This window comes from Schistocerca gregaria, chromosome 11, assembly GCF_023897955.1.
Source record: "Schistocerca gregaria isolate iqSchGreg1 chromosome 11, iqSchGreg1.2, whole genome shotgun sequence".
In the NCBI taxonomy this organism is placed as follows: domain Eukaryota; kingdom Metazoa; phylum Arthropoda; class Insecta; order Orthoptera; family Acrididae; genus Schistocerca; species Schistocerca gregaria.
This window is the reverse complement of record NC_064930.1, coordinates 25,403,513-25,424,381: the sequence shown is the minus strand read 5'-3', so window position 1 is coordinate 25,424,381 and position 20,869 is coordinate 25,403,513. Positions and strand designations below refer to the sequence as shown.

The 20,869-nt window shown below is 42.3% G+C and overlaps 1 protein-coding gene across 2 annotated transcripts in view; it reads left to right on the top strand.

Annotated features, from left to right (window-relative positions):
* The window catches only part of LOC126295351 (speckle-type POZ protein-like), a 155,444-nt gene that overhangs the window by 68,511 nt on the left and 66,064 nt on the right, over positions 1–20,869 (top strand). The gene's annotated exons all lie outside the window — the stretch shown is intronic.

The following is a 20,869-nucleotide window of genomic DNA, read 5'->3' as shown; positions in this document are numbered from 1 at the left end:
TTGGATTCCGCAGAAATGGTGGAACACGTGAGGCAATACTAACCTTATGACTTATCTTAGAAGAAAGATTAAGAAAAGGCAAACCTACGTTTCTAGCATTTGTAGACTTAGAGAAAGCTTTTGACAATGTTGACTGGAATACTCTTTCAAATTCTGAAGGTGGCAGGGGTAAAATTCAGGGAGCGAAAGGCTATTTACAATTTGTACAGAAGCAAGATGGGAGTTTTAAGAGTCGAGGGGCATGAAAGGGAAGCAGTGGTTGGGAAGGGAGTGAGAAAGGGTTGTAGCCTCTCCCCGATGGTATTCAATCTGTATATTGAGAAAGCAGTAAAGGAAACAAAAGAAACATTTGGAGTAGGTATTAAAATTCATGAAGAAGAAATAAAAACTTTGAGGTTCGCCGATGACATTGTAAATCTGTCAGAGACAGCAAAGGACTTGGAAGAGCAGTTGAACGGAATGGACAGTGTCTTGAAAGGAGGATATAAGATGAACATCAACAAAAGCAAAAAGAGGATAATGGAATGTAGTCAATTTAAGTCGGGTGATGCTGAGGGAATTAGATTAGGAAATGAGACACTTAAAGTAGTAAAGGAGTTTTGCTATTTAGGGAGGAAAATAACTGATGATGGTCGAAGTAGAGAGGATATAAAATGTAGACTGGCAATGGCAAGGAAAGCGTTTCTGAAGAAGAGAAATTTGGTAACATCGAGTATAGATTTATGTATCAGGAAGTCGTTTCTGAAAGTATTTGTTTGGAGTGTAGCCATGTATGGAAGTGAAACATGGACGATAACTAGTTTGGACAAGAAGAGAATAGAAGCTTTCGAAATGTGGTGCTGCAGAAGAATGCTGAAGATTAGATGGGTAGATCACATAACTAATGAGGAGGTATTGATCAGAATTGGGGAGAAGAGGAGTTTGTGGCACAACTTAACAAAAAGAAGGGACTGGTTCGTAGGACATGTTCTGAGGCATCAAGGGATAACAAATTTAACATTGGAGGGCAGCGTGGAGGGTAAAAATCGTAGAGGGAGACCAAGAGATGAATACACTAAGCAGATTCAGAAGGACGTAGCTTGCAGTGAGTATTGGGAGATGAAGAAGCTTGCACAGGATAGAGTAGCATGGAGAGCTGCATCAAACCAGTCTCAGAACCGAAGACCACAACAACAACAATGCTGATTCCTTTCCTGTGCTAACCTATTCATCTCAGAGTAGCACTTGCAACCTACGTCCTCAATTATTTGCTTGACGTATTCCAATCTCTGTCTTCCTCTACAGTTTTTGCCCTCTACAGCTCCCTCTAGTACCATGGAAGTCATTCCCTCAAGTCTTAGATGTTCTATCATCCTGTCCCTTCTCCTGATCAGTATTTTCCACATATTCCTTTCCTCTCCGATTCTGCGTAGAACCTCCTCATTCATTACCTTATCAGTCCACCTAATTTTCAACATTCGTCTATAGCACCACATCTCAAATGCTTCGATTCTCTTCTGTTCCGGTTTTCCCACAGTCCATGTTTCACTACCATACAATGCTGTACTCCAGACGTACATCCTCAGAAATTTCTTCCTCAAATTAAGGCCGGTATTTGATAGTAGACTTCTCTTGGCCAGAAATGCCTTTCTTGCCGTAGCGAGTCTGCTTTTGATGTCCTCCTTGCTCCGTCCGTCATTGGTTATTTTACTGCCTAGGTAGCAGAATTCCTTAACTTCATTGACTTCGTGACCATCAATCCTGATGTTAAGTTTCTCGCTGTTCTCATTTCTACTACTTCTCATTACCTTCGTCTTTCTCCGATTTACTCTCAAAACATACTGTGTACTCATTAGATTGTTCATTCCGTTCAGCAGATCATTTAACTCTTCTTCACTTTCACTCAGGATAGCAATGTCATCAGCGAATCGTATCATTGATATCCTTTCACCTTGTATTTCAATTCCACTCCTGAACCTTTCTTTTATTTCCATCATTGCTTCCTCGATGTACAGATTGAAGAGTAGGGGCGAAAGGCTACAGCCTTGTTTTACACCCTTCTTAATACGAGCACTTCGTTCTTGATCGTCCACTCTTATTATTCCCTCTTGGTTGTTACACATATTGTATATGACTCGTCTCTCCCTATAGCTTACACCTACTTTTCTCAGAATCTTGAACAGCTTGCACCATTTTATATTGTCGAACGCTTTTTCCAGGTCGACAAATCCTATGAACGTGTCTTGATTTTTCTTTAGCCTTGCTTCCATTATTAGCCGTAACGTCAGAATTGCCTCTCTCGTGCCTTTACTTTTCCTAAAGCCAAACTGATCGTCACCTAGCGCATTCTCAATTTTCTTCTCCATTCTTCTGTATATTATTCTTGTAAGCAGCTTCGATGCATGAGCTGTTAAGCTGATTGTGCGATAATTCTCGCACTTGTCAGCTCTTGCCGTCTTCGGAATTGTGTGGATGATGCTTTTCCGAAAGTCAGATGGTATGTCGCCAGACTCATATATTCTACACACCAACGTGAATAGGTGTTTTGTTGCCATTTCCCCTAATGATTTTAGAAATTCTGATGGAATGTTATCTATCCCTTCTGCCTTATTTGACCGTAAGTCCTCCAAAGCTCTTTTAAATTCCGATTCTAATACTGGATCCCCAATCTCATCTAAATCGACTCCTGTTTCTTTTTCTATCATATCAGACAAATCTTCACCCTCATAGAGGCTTTCAATGTATTTTTTCCACCTATCTGCTCTCTCCTCTGCATTTAACAGTGGAATTCCCGTTGCACTCTTAATGTTACCACCGTTGCTTTTAATGTCACCAAAGGTTGTTTTGACTTTCCTGTATGCTGAGTCTGTCCTTCCGACAATCATATCTTTTTCGATGTCTTCACATTTTTCCTGCAGCCATTTCGTCTTAGCTTCCCTGCACTTCTTGTTTATTTCATTCCTCAGCGACTTGTATTTCTGTATTCCTGATTTTCCCGGAACATGTTTGTACTTCCTCCTTTCATCAATCAACTGAAGTATTTTTTCTGTTACCCATGGTTTCTTCGCAGCTACCTTCTTTATACCTATGTTTTCTTCCCAACTTCTGTGATGGCCCTTTTTAGAGATGTCCATTCCTCTTCAACTGTGCTGCGTACTGCGCTATTCCTTATTGCTGTATCTATAGCGTTAGAGAACTTCAAACGTATCTCGTCATTCCTTAGTACTTCCGTATCCCACTTCTTTGCGTATTGATTCTTCCTGACTAATGTCTTGAACTTTAGCCTACTCTTCATCACTACTCTATTGTGATCTGAGTCTATATCTGCTTCTGAATACGCCTTACAATACAGTATCTGATTCCGGAATCTCTGTCTGACCATGATGTAATCTAATTGAAATCTGCCCGTATCTCCCGGCCGTTTCCAAGTATACCTCCTCCTCTTGTGATTCTTGAACAGGGTATTCGCTATTACTAGCTGAAACTTGTTACAGAACTCAATTAGTCTTTCTCCTCTTTCATTCCTTGTCCCAAGCCCATATTCTCCTGTAACCTTTTCTTCTAATCCTTCCCCTACAACTGCATTCCAGTCGCCCATGACTATTAAGATTTTCGTCCCCCTTTACATACTGCATTACCCTTTCAATATTCTCATACACTTTCTCCATCTGTTCATCTTCAGCTTGCGACGTCGGCATGTATACCTGAACTATCATTGTCGGTGTTAGTCTGCTATCGATTCTGAGTAGAACAACCCGGTCACTGAACTGTTCACAATAACACACCCTCTGCCCTACCTTCGTATTCATAACGAATCCTACACCCGTTATACCATTTTCTGCTGCTGTTGATATTACCCGATACTCATCTGACCAGAAATCCTTGTATTCCTTCCACTTCACTTCACTGACCCCTACTATATCTAGATTGAGCCTTTGCAATTCGCTTTTCAGATTTTCTAGTTTCCCTACCACGTTCAAGCTTCTGACATTCCACGCCCCGACTCGTAGAACGTTACCCTTTCGTTGATTATTCAATCTTTTTCTCATGGCAACCTCCCCCTTGGCAGTCCCCTCCCGGAGATCCGAATGGGGGACTATTCCGGAATCTTTTGCCAATGGAGAGATCATCATGACACTTCAACTACAGGCCACATGTCCTGTGGATACACGTTAGGTGTCTTTAATGCAGTGGTTTCAATTGCCTTTTGCATCCTCATGTCGTTGATCATTGCTGATTCCTCCGCCTTTAGGCGCAATTTCCCACCCCTAGGACAAGAGAGTGCCCTGAACCTCTATCCGCTCCTCCGCCCTCTTTGACAAGGCCGTTGGCAGAATGAGGCTGACTTCTTATGCCGGAAGTCTTCGGCCGCCAATGCTGATTATTTATCAAACGTTAGGCAGTGGCGGGGATCGAACACGTTTTGATTATGAATCAAAGACGCTACACCTAGACCACGGGTACTGATTCCTACAGACTAGATTTCTAGTCTCCAGAAAAGTCATTATACTCGAACGTAATACGTGTTCCAAAATTCTGCAACTGATTGACGTTAGAGATATAGGTCTATAGTTCTGCACATCTGTTCGACGTCCCTTCTTGAAAACGGGGATGACCTGTGCCCTTTTCCAATCCTTTGGAACGCTACGCTCTTCTAGAGACCTACGGTACACCGCTGCAAGAAGGGGGGCAAGTTCCTTCCCATACTATGTGTAAAATCGAACTGGTATCCCATCAGGTCCAGCGGCCTTTCCTCTTTTGAGCGATTTTAATTGTTTCTCTATCCCTCTGTAGTCTATTTCGATATCTACCATTTTGTCATCTGTGCGACAATCTAGAGAAGGAACTACGGTGCAGTGTTCCTCTGTGAAACAGCTTTGGAAGAAAGACATTCAGTATTTCAGCATTTAGTCTGTCATCCTCTCTTTCAGTACCATTACCATTTTGGTCACAGAATGTCTGGACATTTTGTTTTGATCCACCCACTGCTTTGACATAAGAACAAAATTTCTTAGGATTTTCTGCCTAGTCAGTACATAGAACTTTACTTTCGAATTCGTTGAACGCCTCTCGCATAGCCTTCCTCACACTACATTTCGCTTCGTGTAATTTTTGTTTGTCTGCAAAGCCTTTGGCTATGTTTATGTTTGCTGTGAAGTTCCCTTTGCTTCCGCAGCAGTTTTCTAACTCGGTATTTGTACTACGGTGGCTCTTTTCCATCTCTTACGATCTTGCTTGGCACATACTCATCTAACGCATATTGTAGGATGGTTTGGAACTTTGTCCACTGATCCTCAACACTATCTGTACTTGAGACAAAACTTTTGTGTTGAGGCGTCAGGTACTCTGTAATCCGCTTATTGTCACTTTTGCTGTGGTTATCCAGTATGTAATCTTCTTGTTTAGTGTGTTATTATTTTGTCAAGGGTATGTCGAAAAAAGATTTTTTGTTGCGCTTGAGTTTTATTGATAGCCCTTTTCAAAAGTTGGAAGAGGTAGTGGGCATTACACCCAAACGGGGTTGTACTTGTGACTATGTTGTTCCAGTCGCAACGATTGGCAGCCTCCAAAAATTCCGCTTCACGTAATGTTGTGCGGAGCTTATCTAATACGAACTGATCTGTCATTATGGTAACTACACTGAAGATCCAAAGAAACTGGTGCACCTGCCTAATATCGTGTAGGCATCCCACGAGCACGCAGAAGTGTCGTGACACGATGTGGCATAGATATGACTAATGTTTGAAGTAGTGTTAGAGGGAACTGACACCATGAATCCTGCAGGACTGTCCATAAATTAAGATTACGAGCAGTGGCGATCTGTTCTGAACACCACGTTGCAAGGCATCCCGGACATGCTCAGTAATGTACATGTCTGGCGAGTCTGGTTTCCAGCGGAAGTGTTTAAACTCGGAAGAGAGTACCTGGAGCCACTCTGTAGCAGTTCTGGACGTGTGTGGTGTCGCATTGTCCTGCTGGAATTGGCCAAGTCCGTCGGAATGCACAATGGACATGAATAGATTGAGGTGATCAGACAGGATGCTTACGTACGTGTCACTTGTCAGAATCTTATCTAGACGTATCAAGGAGAGGATCCAATACCACTCCAACTGGACACGCCCCACGCCATTGCAAAGCCTCCACCAGCTGTAACGGCCGGCTGTTGTGGCCGTGCGGTTCTAGGCGCTGCAGTCTGGAACCGAGCGACCGCTACGGTCGCAGGTTCGAATCCTGCCTCGGGCATGGATGTGTGTGATGTCCTTAGGTTAGTTAGGTTTAAGTACGTAGTTCTAAGTTCTGGGGGACTGATGACCTCAGAAGTTAAGTCGCATAGTGCTCAGAGCCATTTGAACCATTTGAGCCAGCCACTGCTAAGTTGCAGGGTCCACGGATTCATGAGATTGTCTCCATACCCGTACACGTCCATCCGCTAGACACAATTTCAAACGAGACTCTTCCGACCAGGCAACATGTTTCCGGTCATCAGTAGTCCAGGTGAGGGGTAAAGCTTTGTGTCGTGCAGTCATCAAGGGTACACGAGTCGATCTTCAGCTCCGACAGCCCATATCGGTGATGTTTCGTTGAACGGTTGTTGGTTGTTGGTGGCCCAGCGTTGAAATCTGCAGCAATCTGCGGAAGGGTTGCACTTCTGTCACTTTGAAAGATTGTCTTCAGTCGTCGTTGGTCCCGCTCTTGCAGGATCTTTTTCCGGCCACTGCATTGTCGGAGATTTTATCTTTTACCGGATTCATGATATTCACGGTACACTCGTGAAAAGGTCATACTGGAAAATCTGTACCTCACCGCCACCTCGGAGATGCTGTGTCCCATCGCACGTGCGCCGACTATAACACCTCGTTCTGACTCACTTAAATCTTGATAACCTGCCATTGTAGCAGCAGTAACAGATCTAACAACTGCGCCAGACACTTGTCTTACACAGGCGTTACTGACCACAACGCCGTATTGTGCATTATTGTTATTTGAATATGCTTGTCTATACAAGTTTCTTTGACGGTTCAGTGACACTGAACCGAGTCTTTTGGGGAAAAGTGGTTAGTGCTGTATATAAATCTAGTGTATTTCGTTAGCATCGTTTGTGTGTGTGTGTGTGTGTGTGTTTTGTTGTTGTTGTTGTTGTTGTTGTTGGTTTGGTGTGGTGGTTATCATGTGTGATGAAATAAGACATAAAAGGGCCAGACACACGATTCTGGATCCGATAACATAAAGAAAGTAAGCCGGGAAGGAAATGGAAGTGAACTGACCAATTGTTGTGGCAGTCTGGCAACGGCGGACGGTTCAGGCGTGGCGCTGAGCGCCCTGATTGGAGGAAACCACATCATACGCGTGAATTTGCAGCTATCAAGTAATCTTAATCGGACTTGAAACTTCTGCCACTTGAGCCGGCGTAGACGAAAACTGTTTAGTGTATGGGCACCAGACCTCGGAGGAATGATTTTCAGACTGTGTGCTGCAGGATCAGCAGCCTTAGTACCTTGACTTGCCATTAGGTGGCAGTGCCTGCCCTGCGAAGTATAGTCTGCCGTGCTGCTAGCGGACTTATAAACTTTTAAGGGGCAAATTCTGGTTTTAGTGGGAAAATTTTTTTTAGCGACCTCTGGCCACTTGTAGATTGTCAAACAGACGCGATGTTCTCAGTTTAGAAATTAACAATGTGCGACTAACCAAACATAATTAAGTAAATAAAATATAATTATCCGACAGTGGTAACTTCAACATCGAATCAAATAGACGCGATACCCGGTACCAGAAACATTCTGTTAATGAGCAACGAAACTATACAGGGTACAACACAGACCATCTTTTAACGTAGACCGCTCATATCCGTCTCTCTGCCGTGTTAAGGCTTGAAACCAACATCTAAGTCACGTGACTCGGGCAGAAAGCCGAGTTTCCATCACTGCGAGCTATGTGAAGTTTTTCTCATTTATAGCTGAAATCAAGCACTGATTTTTAACAATAAAACAACGTACCTTGTTGCTGTTCCACTTGTAGTAGTACAGTTAACCTAATTACACCGAAATTCATAACATTAATGTGATGGTCATCGTTTTGTATGTGGCTAGGTGAAACGAACTGACAGTCCTGTTTACAAGCAACAGAATTACTATTCTCCAGTGGAAACCTGTTTTTGTTGAACTGTGTGTTTACTAGTGCAGCGTTCGCGTTAAAGACAAAACGACGATTCCTCAACAATATGCGTGAAATGTTTTGTTACGCATTTTTAAGAAATATAATCTTTTACGTTCATAATGTCGGTTTTTAAGCGAAGTAAGCATCTATATTCTATGACTTTTGCGTAATCCAGTCACATACCGAATGATATCGCAATATATTAGAAAACTTTGACTACAGAGAAAATTCCTGTAGTTAATTGGATATTAACGTTCTGTCGTCTTAAAATCTTTAGTCTTTCATCGAGTTTTACTTTTAAGTATCTACATACATCCTAACTTTCAACTCGTAGAAATAACTCTGCAAGCGTAGTGAAATAGTACAGTTTTAAAATTGAGGTCTTCATCGGTTTGCCTCATCTGTAGTCGCAAAGCAATACTTTTCTGGATATACGTGGACGTCATGACTTCTGTTTCCTGTACAAAGCACAAAAGCTGATCGGACACAAAAAACCATCAAGAAGGAGAACCTTCAGGGGTCTAGAATCGGTCCAGATTTACATTAACAAAAGACAGGGAAATTGTATACCTTAATCTGTACCAGTATTAACTTTAATCTACCTCCAGTTGTATTGATCAGTATTATTTAGGCGTACACGAGCTAAATTTAACTGAGAAAATTAAAAATAAAGTTGCTGCTGTGAAGGAAGATGCTGCCGCCTTGGTTATTCTAAATAGTTTCTGACAGTCCCCTACAGGCAACTTGATATTTACTTGATTACACGTGTTTTTATCAGACAAAATAGTTGCTACCACCTCTAACTTACTATTTGACATACAGCTTCACAACAAATTCTCGGATGTGCCACCTAACTGACAGAATTTTTTAATCCTTTTATCTACATCTTCACATAATTTCTAGAGAGTGTGGCTAATTAAGCGATTTTTTTCGTTTAAATTGGTAGGAATTCCCTAATTGTTATTTCATATTAAATGAGAGCTTGTTTTATACAATAACTATGTAGCGGAATGCATAACTCCACCCTGAACACAGGGGAAAAAAGCAAAAGTGTACATTGTATCTCTTGTATTGTGAGTGTGTACATGACAGTTTACCCGAAGCTTGTTTTTGTAGGCTGGAAGAAAAACCATTACGGAGTACATATATTGGGAGTGTGTGAAGAGTTCCAAGGGTCTTGAAAAGCATTCTACACAGTCTATTGTTACCTGCTTTACACAATCTCACTGTTCACTTCTGGGGAAAAAATTCTTGATTCATTTGAAGTACCGTGCCTCAGATAATAAGTTATTACTAGGTAAACAACCTCTCTGTGACAGGAGCATTATCAGTTTCATAGAAGTGTATTAACTTCTTTAGGGTATGCAGTAGGCTATATGTCAGAGAATCAAGGCTGCTTCCTTTCCTGGTACGTTGTCCGGGACAAATGGTTTCTGGTTACTGAAACTTCACCTTTTGTGGCCTGGTGCCAAAAGGTTCAACAGATTCCGTAAGACAACCATGAAACCAACAGAAAGATGAAAGAACCCTTGGTAACAATACAAGCACTTAATTTATGAATATTTGTTTCACTGAAAACCAGCATTTATGCAAAACGTGTATCCTTGTACTGTGGAAATTTGTTACTGTATCACTTAATACAGATCTTTATTTAATCCAATTTTTGCTGCTGTTGAAATACTGTATTAGGGGCAAGAAGGAAAAATTGTTCAGTCGTCTTAAAACTTAGGATAACACAGTGGGAACTGATATTCTCAATTCCACACTAAAAACAAATGTAAAGTATTAATTTCTCGGTTGTTAGTAACAAAGCTTAAGAAAAAATGAATGTTCGCGGAGTGGCACTCAACATCATAAATTAACTAATTTCACACAACTCGGTTTAGCCCTAATGACGTGACTTCTAGGCGGTTCAGTCTGCTACGGTCGCAGGTTCGAATCCTGCCTCGGGCGTGGATGTGTGTGAAGTCCTAAGGTTAGTAAGGTCTAGGTAGTTCTAAGTTCTGGGGGACTGATGACCTCAGACGTTACGTCCCATAGTGCTCAGAACCATATGAACCATTTTTAACTTTAATTCTTCAGCTGTAGGTGCCATGACATATGTACATGACTCTGTTTCCAAAACAAACGTAAAATCACTGATTATTAAGCAAAACTGTTTTTGTGTTAAAACTTCTAATCAGAGGATTTATTTTAAAATACTCAGTGAGTATGATTTTTTTTTTCAGTTGATGAATGTGATTATCAGGAGAGGACTGCTTCTTTGAAACATATTTATTCAGCTGGAGGAAAAGAAAAACATTAATCGTTATGTCCCGCAAAATTGAGATAATTAATTTCATCAGAGAGTTTCCCGCGTTAAAAATTAACGTTTGTCAAATACTTTCTCGCCCATTTTGCACACATAAACATGATCGTTGGATTTAATAGACAAACGATTTTTCTTTTCAAGTTACCAGAACTAGACTTTAGAACATGTTGAAATTTGCCGAAACTGGCATTCCAGTTTTTTGTTCAGTTTCGTAGCCAAATACAAAGTGTAAGAAGCCGGATGAGGTATGTAGTCACAGTCGTTATTTGTTACGGTGGCAGAGCAGTTAGCATCAGTGCATGTAGGAACCAGTTTAAACATGTACCAAAAATCTCTTGGAAACAGGTTCAGACTGCTGGATTGATATTCTCCTCCACGACCTAATAGCACTGAAGAATGCTTCCAGCACGTCCTGAGTTTGTGTGCAATGCGAAAGTCCTTCGTAGTGCAAATTTGCTTCTCATTGTGTCATACACAACTGAACATGAACATAGACTGTTAATTATACCTGTAAAATCAGTTCTTGTTGAGTGAACAAGTAAAGTTCCGTCGGGAGGTTCATTCAGTGTAAACTGCCAATCTTTTGCTTTTCAAATTCCGGCATGACTGTACGGTGGTAAAAATAATTAAATATAGCGCTTATTCTACGTAAAAGCCGGACATTATGGATATAAACAGTTGTTATAAAATCATAACAAAACATTGCTCACGTTTCGTTGAGGACTCGTCAGAAACGCAATGCTGCCAGTCAAACTGCTATTTTGTCTTCTACACCTGTGAAAGCGGTGAACTAAAAGACTCACAGTGCAACTGAAACAATTATTCATTGGAGAATGGAATGTAAACAGAACTGTCAACGCGTTTGACCTGACCAGATGTAAAAACAAAACTATCGCTTTAATATTGTGAATTTCAGAGAAATCGGGTTAACTGTACTACTACATGTCATAGCAATTATGCAAATTGTTTAATTGTTAAAATCAGGGCTTGCTTTCAGCTATGAATGAGAAAAACTTTATCTGTCAATTCCACTCCACACAGCGCGTAATAAACTCCTCTTGCTCCTTCGAATCACGTGACTTACAAGGGGAGGCAGTGCAGTAGGCTGTAGTTTTGCGAAATAGAACCGATGACGTACAAGGTACATTCTTGTAAGAGAAGTATACTTTATCGGGGATGGAGAAAGTATTCTGGCAACATTTGCGTCGCTGACGCCAATGTAACTTTCTATGAATCGCAGAATCAGCAATGGCGCCTGCCAACAACGCTTTATAACACCATATATGTACGTACTCATAAGAGCTCTCAGAAAACAAGAGTTCACATTGAATTAACGCAGGTAATGAAATGAAATGATCGTATGGCATTGTTGGCCGGGAGGCTCCATTCGGAGGAGTTTGGCCGCCATATTGGAAGTCCTCTTTGGTTGACGACACTTCGGCGACTAGCGAGTCAATGATGATGAAAATGGTGGACACGCAACACACAGTCTCCTGCCGAGAATCGAACCCGGGCCCCGTGCGTGGTAGGCGGTAACGCTACCGCTACGCTATGGAGGCGGAGGGCGCAAGTAATAATATTCTGCTCATGGCGTAACACTGTGAGCCAAGGAGTGCCTGGCTCTCTCTCAGCTACTTCGATAATGTTCATGTACTGAAACAGAGGATGACAGACTAAAGGCGGAAATACTAAATGTTTTTTTCCAAAGCTGTTTCACAGAGGAAGACTGCACTGTAGTTCCTTCTCTAGATTGTCGTACAGATGACAATGGTAGATATCGAAATAGACGACAGATGGATAGAGAAACAATTAAAATCGCTCAAAAGAGGAAAGGCCGCTGGATCTGATGGGATACCAGTTCGATTTTACACAGAGTACGCGAAGGAACTTGCCCCCTACTTGCGGCGGTGTACCGTAGGTCTCTAAAAGAGTGTAGCATTCCAAAGGATTGGAAAAGGGCACAGGTCATCCCCGTTTTCAAGAAGGGACGTCGAACAGATGTGCAGAACTATAGACCTATATCTCTAACGTCGATTAGTTGTAGAATTTTGGAACACGTATTATGTTCGAGTATAATGACTTTTCTGGAGACTAGAATATACTCTGTAGGAATCAGCATGGGTTTCGAAAAAGACGGTCGTGTGAAACCCAGCTCGCGCTATACGTCCACGATATTCAGAGGGCCATAGACACGGGTTCACAGGTAGATGCCATGTTTCTTGACTTCCGCAAGGCGTTTGATACAGTTCCCTACGGTCGTTTAATTGACAAAGTAAGAACGTATGGACTGTCGGACCAATTGTGTGATTTGATTGAAGGGTTCCTAGATAACAGAACGCAGCATGTCATTCTCAATGGAGCGGTGTCTTCCAAAGTGATTTTAGGTGTGCCGCAAGGGAGTGTCGTAGGAACCTTGCTGTTCACAATATACATAAATGACCTTGTGGATGACATCGGAAGTTCACTGAGGCTTTTTGCAGATGATGCTGTGGTGTATCGAAATGTTGTAACAATGGAAAATTTTACTGAAATGCAGGAGGATCTGCAGCGAATTGACGCATGGTGCACGGAATGGCAATTGAATCTCAGTGTAGACAAGTGTAATGTGTTGCGAATACATAGAAAGATAGATCCCTTATCATTTAGCTACAAAATAGCAGGTCAGAAACTGGAAGCAGTTAATTCCAGAAATTATCTGGGAGTGCGCATTAGGTGTGATTTAAAATGGAACGATCATATAAAGTTGATCGTCGGTAAAGCAGATGCCAGACTGAGATTCATTGGAAGAATCCTAAGGAAATGCAATCCAAAAACAAAGGAAGTAGGTTACAGTACGCTTGTTCGCCCACTGCTTGAATAATGCTCAGCAGTGTGGGATCCGCACCAGATAGGGTCGATAGAAGAGATAGAGAAGATCCAACGGAGAGCAGCGCGCTTCGTTACAGGATCATTTAGTAATCGCGAAAGAGTTACGGAGATGGTAGATAAACTCCAGTAGAAGACTCTGCAAGAGATACGCTCAGTAGCTCGGTACGGGCTTTTGTTAAAGTTTCGAGAACATACCTTCACCGAAGAGTCGAGCAGTATATTGCTCCTTCCTACGTATATCTCGCGAAGATAGCGTGAGGATCAAATCAGAGAGATTAGAGCCCACACAGAAGCACACCGACAATCCTTCTTTCCACGAACGATACGAGACTGGAATAGAAGGGAGAACCTATAGAGATACTCAGGGAACCCTCCGCCACACACCGTCTGGTGGCTTGCGGAGTATGGATGTAGATGTAAATGTATGTGTTGAGTCATATTTCTCTATTTGCTCAGCGCAACTAAGGAAGTCCTTCATTTACAAGATAAATGATTTATGATTATAATACTTGATTCGCAAGGGACAAGGGGGGGGGGGCGGTGTATGACACTTCAAATAACACTCTTTTGAGCTCTGGAATTTAGTGGTGTAATTTGTTTTTGTCTATCTTGTGCAGTTTAGAGGTTATTAATGTTGAAAGTTGGGAAATTACCTTCATACCGAATGCTACAACACGTGGTCTACATGTTGTCCATCCCGTGCAATGCACAACTGTAATTGCTGCAACCACATTAATAATTCCTAAACTGTACAAGATAGACAAAAATAAAGACAAAAACAAATTACACCACTCAATTTCAGAGCTCAAGCGAGTGTTACTTGATGTGTCATACCACCCCCCCCCCCCCCCCCCACCTACCCATTTTAAAAATGACTTGAATCCTAAATGTCGGTATTAAGTTGGCGGCCATGAATGAAATTCACTCCAAAAGTTGCGGCCCCATGTCAAACCTATCTTCCCATCATCACATGTCAATTTTACCTTTAATCTTCCAACTTATGAAGGTGTCCAAGGGTTGGGTTGGGTTGTTTCTGGGGAAGGAGACCAGAGAGAGAGGTCATCGGTCTCATCAGGTTAGGGAAGGATGGGGAAGGAAGTCGGCCGTGCCCTTTCAAAGAAACCATCCCAGCATTTGCCTGGAGTGATTTAGGGAAATCATGGAAAACCTAGATCAGGATGGCCGGACGCGGTATTGAGCCGTCGTCCTCCCAAATGCGAAAGGTGTCCTAGGGCTCTTGACTCGCCCTGTATTATGAAAACGAAAGTTGGTACTCACCACATAGTGGAGTTGCTGGGTGACAGATAGGCATGTCAAAAAGTGTCACAAATAAAGCTGTCGTGAAAACTAGATGACACACGTGCGTGCACGCACACACACTCATGCAAACGCAACTCTCACATGTGACTGCAGTCTCGGGTAACTGAAGCCACACTGTGAGCAGCAGTACCAGAGCGTGATTGAAGTGCCGACTGAGTGGGGGACAGGAGGTGGCTGGGTGAGGGAGGGGCGGTATAGTAGGGTAGTGACGACTGAGTGGGGGTGTGAAGGTCAGGTAGAGGGGGGATAGTAGGGTAGTGACGATTGAGTTTGAGGTGAGGAAGTGGTTGGGTCATAGAGAGGGGATAGTAGGGTAGCGACAGTGGGGGTGAAGAGGTGGCCGGGTCAGGGAGGGGTGGATAGTAGGATAGTGACGACTGAGTGGCGGTGAGGTAGTGGCTGGGTCAGGGAGGGGGGGATAGTAGGTTAGTGATGACTGAGTGGGGGTGAGGTGGTGGCTGGGTCAGGGACGGCCATTACCATCTTCTGTTTTCTGTCGAAATGTCATTTCAAAATTCATAACCTCTCATCTGTAATAAAGTAACTAGGGATTCCTGGCTCGCAATGAAGTTGCTTCTTAAACCTTTTGCAGGCTGTGGGTGATATACTTTTCGCTAATGGAATACCTTTACTGCAATCGTAGAAATACTTGTTCCCACTTTCATACGCTTCTGGCACCTAGTGGTAGTCCGCTGCACTAGCTCTGGTTTCTGTTTGTTGTTAAACATAGCTTTTAGGGGTGTGGGAAGTATATATGCCACCAAATAATGGTGTTCCCAGGGTTCTTGGGATGTATGGTTATCACCAAGTCGTTTCTGAAAGGAGGTCTGGAAATATACTGTATATACCACAATATATTTTATGGTCCTTGGGAAGCATACAGCATACTTACCACAAACGTCGCGGTACCACAATGCTTCTGGGAATACATCTTACCACCGCTGTATTTGCCTGACACGTTGTGGTAGTCCACTGTACCAGGTGTGTGAATACTGCTACAACAATCAGTTTGTGTGTATTGCAGGGTCACTACTGTTGTTGGAAGAGTTTGCTTCCCTTTTGAAGTCTATTTCTGTGTCACTATTATCAGCTCATAGCTTTACTGTTTTCACATTGTGCTAAGTAAATTTTAATATTGGTGGCAAATATAATTGCATGCCTATGCCAAGAAATACACACCATAAGAGGCACTGGGGTTGCTGTTTTCACTACCTAGCGATGCTGAGGATTCTGAAACAGAAAGTGACGAACCGCCGGAAGACTGACTTGTTTGAGGCGTTGATCCGTGTTCGGTTTCACAACCTAATATCAGTAACAATGCAAACAATTCTTGCTCCATGGACGTCGATATGTAACAATCATTTGAACATTTTGTTGAAAAAGAATTATTACTCGTAAATTTGTAAGGTAAATGTTTTTGAAATATGGTAAAATAAAAAGAAACCGCAGTTTTCTTAAAAATTTTTACATGTAATGCTAACATGTTACACCAAAGTGTAAAGGTCACAAGTGGGAAATCGGTTTACCACCGAAAATGTAAGGTTTTAAAATGTGCTGTGGTGATATATCTACATCTACATGACTACTCTGCAATTCACATTTAAGTGCTTGGCAGAGGGTTCATCGAACCACAATCATACTATCTCTCTACTATTCGACTCCCGAACAGCGAGCGGGAAAAACGAACACCTAAACCTTTCTGTTCGAGCTCTGATTTCTCTTATTTTATTTTGATGATCATTCCTACCTATGTAGGTTGGGCTCAACAAAATATTTTCGCATTCGGAAGAGAAAGTTGGTGACTGAAATTTCGTAAGAAGGTCTCGCCGCGACGAAAAACGTCTATGCTGTAATGACTTCCATCCCAACTCGTGTATCATATCTGCCACACTCTCTCCCCTATAACGTGATAATACAAAACGAGCTGCTCTTTTTTGCACCCTTTCGATGTCCTCCGTCAATCCCACCTGGTAAGGATCCCACACTGCGCAGCAATGTTCTAACAGAGGACGAACGAGTGTAGTGTAAGCTGTCTCTTTAGTGGACTTGTTGCATCTTCTGAGTGTCCTGCCAATGAAACGCAACCTTTGGCTCGCCTTCCCGACAATATTATCTATGTGGTCCTTCCAACTGAAGTTGTTCGTAATTTTAACACCCAGGTACTTAGTTGAATTGACAGCCTTGAGAATTGTACTATTTATCGAGTAATCGAATTCCAACGGATTTCTTTTGGAACTCATGTGGATCATCTCACACTTTTCGTTATTTAGCTTCAACTGCCACCTGACACACCATACAGTAATCTTTTCTAAATCGCTTTGCAACTGATACTGGTCTTCGGATGACCTTACTAGACAGTAAATTACAGCATCATCTGCGAACAGTCTAAGAGAACTGCTCAGATTGTCACCCAGGTCATTTATATAGATCAGGAACAGTAGAGGTCCCAGGACGCTTCCCTGGGGAACACCTGATATCACTTCAGTTTTACTCGATGATTTGCCGTCTATTACTACGAACTGCGACCTTCCTGACAGGAAATCACGAATCCAGTCGCACAACTGAGACGATACCCCATATATTTACCATCATAATTTTTAGACCTAAATTACAAAAATAAAATTATGAAAAAATAAAATATAATAAATTAGTCACAAATCTAATTCGATGCAAAAAATTGGCTTCGCTGAGTCGCCACAAAAAATGCATCCATTAAAGGGTTAAGATCGACTCGCACTTCCTAGTGTTGTTGTTTGGTTCAGTCGGGAGGTTCCATCAAACTATATTTCCCCATGTTTACACCTAAAAAAAATCTTGATTTACTGTTTAATGGATGCTACGTGTGCTCAAATTCAAATAACAACCAATCATTCTCACACGTAACCTACGATCATCTTTTCTCGAGGCTGGAGGGTTTCCCACATTAGCACCATCTTCCACATCTTGGTCTGTTCAGAACGACCTGAGCCATCTGGACAGCTATGCCCCAGATAGCCCTTCATAACTTTACACATGTTGCAGTAGGAGTTTCGCCAAATTGACACAAAATTTGATACCACACCATCGTTCAAACTTTTGCTGGTCCATGTTCATAATGCACCTGCTAACCACAGCTTCACTTCAGTTGCACTCAACGCTGGTGTAGGAGCTGCATTTGGTTCACCGGTGTGAAAGGGGAGCAATGTCGCCTCATGCACAGTGTTTCTAACTCCGTGATTTCTCTAACAAAACCTTAGCATAATTTATGCATACAGAATGTAAGCGAAGTTGTACTGAGCGCAGGAAAATGTTAGTGTACTGTCAGTCCATCAGTTTCTTCAGGTCACATTGATATGTCATGGAACACAATGCAAGCGGAGGTATGCTGACATGAGGAAAATGTCAGTGTGTACTATACTGGTAAGGATGCATTGCTCTCAAGAAAATATCATGTCTCACAATATAAGCGAATGGTGTCAGCAAACTTCCTACCCTACTATCCCCCCCCCCCCCCCCCCCTCTGACCCAGCCACCTCCTCACCCTCCACTCAGTCGTCGCTACACAACTATCCCCCCCCCCTTCCTGCGTGTGTCAAGAAGAAACATCCGGTTTAAAAAAAAAAAAAGAAAAAAGTTATTACGTTATTTGGGATATGTGCGTGAACAGTATACTGTTGAAAAGAGCAAACTCTCGAGTTTTACATAGTTCCCGCTAGGTAGCAACAGTGTGCGCCTGCTTCAATTGTAGTAAAAATGGTGTCGGGACAACAGAAATGGGTTTGTGTTCTACGTTTTGCGCAGTACGGATCAGTAATCACAGTTCAGCAGGACTTTCGTACTAGGTATGGTGTGGATCCTCCTACGGCAAAGAGTACTAGACGGTGGCATGAACTATCCCGAGAAACAGGATGTTTAACGGCAAACCGTAGGGCCGTCCCAGAGTGTCTGACACAAACGTGTAACGCATTCGCCACAGCAGTCCGCAGAAATCCGTTTGCCGTGCAGCTCGACAGTTACAAACGTCTCCAGTGTCCGTCTGGCGTGTATTGCGTCGACGTTTACCCAGGAAAGCATACAAAATTCAGCTACTGCATCTTCATGTGGGTTACAAACAAAAATGTGTGGAGTTCTGTAATTACGTTCTTGGCAAGATGAGTTTTCTTCCACACTTAGTGGTTAGTGATGAGGCAACATTCCATTTAAATGGAAAGCTGAACCGCCATAATGTGAGAACATGGGGCACAGAACAACCACATAAAGATGCAGAACATAAGAGGGACCCCCAAAATTTAATGCGTTTTGTGCAGTTTCATGGGAAATGGTGTATGGTCCATTTTTCTCTGCCGAGAGCACTGTTACAGGAAGCACATATCATGATATGCTTGAGAACTTTCATTTTCCATAGTTAAGAGACTGATTCCAGGGTGTATACGACCCGGGACAACCGGGAGATCCGGGAAAAACCCGGATTTTTTTAGAATTTCGGGAATTTTTCGTTGTTTTAGTTTTCAGCCGGGCGAGGTGGCCGAGCGGTTCTAGGCGCTACAGTCTGAAACCACGTGACCGCTACGGTCGCAGGTTCGAATCCTGCCTCGGGCATGGATGTGTCTGATGTCTTTAGTTACATTTAAGTAGTTCAAAGTTCTAGGGGACTGATGACCACTGCAGTTGACTCCCATAGTGCTCAGAGCCATTTGAACCATTTAGTTGTCAGTTAAATTTTTTTAACAGTGACCGGTAGGAACCAATACTCTAACAAAGGATATTACTGTATTTCGCTACTGCAGCAATAAAACTTAAAGAGAAACAAAAAACGAAAATAAAACAGTTGCCAAGAAAATGCGCCATATACAGCAACAAGCGCCTGCCAACAGCAAATGTGTCAACGGCTTTAGGAAGACTATGCAATGTTTCATAACAGCCAATTGTCCCCGATGAGCGTGACGTCACAACTGCTTACAGTAGATTCAAAAATGGTTCAAATGGCTCTGAGCACTATGGGAGTTAACTTCTGAGGTCATCAGTCCCCTAGAACTACTAAAATCTAACTAACCTAAGGACATCACACAGATCCACGCCCGAGCCAGGATTCCAACCTGCGACCGTAGCGGTCGCGCGGTTCCATACTGTAGCGCCTAGAACCGTTCGGCCAGTCCGGCCGGCCACAGTAGATTCATTTGAGTAGTTGCGAGCGAGCTCATGCGAGGAAGGAGAAGAAACTGGGACATCACACAAATTACGGAAGAATATGAAGACTCCAAATTTATATAAAAATTTCGTAGTACTGCTTCAGAAGCTAGAGCGTATGAATGAAATGTGAAACTATTTCTTAACATGAAACTTTTTGCTTGTAGTAGGCGTAATAGGCATTTGATATTGGTACTTCATGATTATATTCTCTCGTGTTATAAAAATGACTATTTGTGCCAAAACAGTGTCGTTTATTCAGTGTGTGTTACAATTGCTGCAATATTAGGCAGACCTATTCCGTTACATTTACACGTTATCAGATCGAGGAACCACACCAGTCTTGGGTTCTATTCCTATTAATAGCACTTTCAGTATTAGACAACATATGGTTTTTTCATGTATCATAACGTTTGACACACTTTGATGAGCTAATAGATTCTTACCCAAAAGGAAAACACGCCATGTAAAGCTGTACTAAGGTTAGTGAGAAAAACCATTCAAGGACTGAAGAATTGAAGAAATGTGTACTGTCTTGCTTGTCTATTGTCTTTACTGGTTTTATGTATCCTATATTTAATTTTATGCCACACAAAACATAACGTTATTAGCTAACAGGCAATAAAGAGTGCAAATTTTCTGAAGAGTTACTGTTCTCCCCATTACAAATAATCCCATCCAGTATTTGTTGTGCGGTTTTATTTTTTTAACGGGGGCAGGTTGTCAAACTGGCCGACTGGGAGCAGGAGAGGCACACAGGAAATTTTAATTTCCACTGTCCTGAATATAGTTTGATGGCATCCATTTCAAAATGTTACACGTATGAGTTCCACAGAGCGAAATACACTGACGTGCGGTAGAATACCGTCTGAAGAGGTTTGGGACTGCACTTTGGCACATTTAAGACCAAACAATGTCTAACATTTTCCTCAAACGCCTACATTTTACGCATCAGCCTCTTCAGAAAGATGTGCGCTATAATATGGACAATTTTCGAAAAGTCGATTTTTTAAATTTTTTGGTGTCCTACCTCAAACGCTCAAGGGTGGGGGGGGGGGGGGGCACTATCTA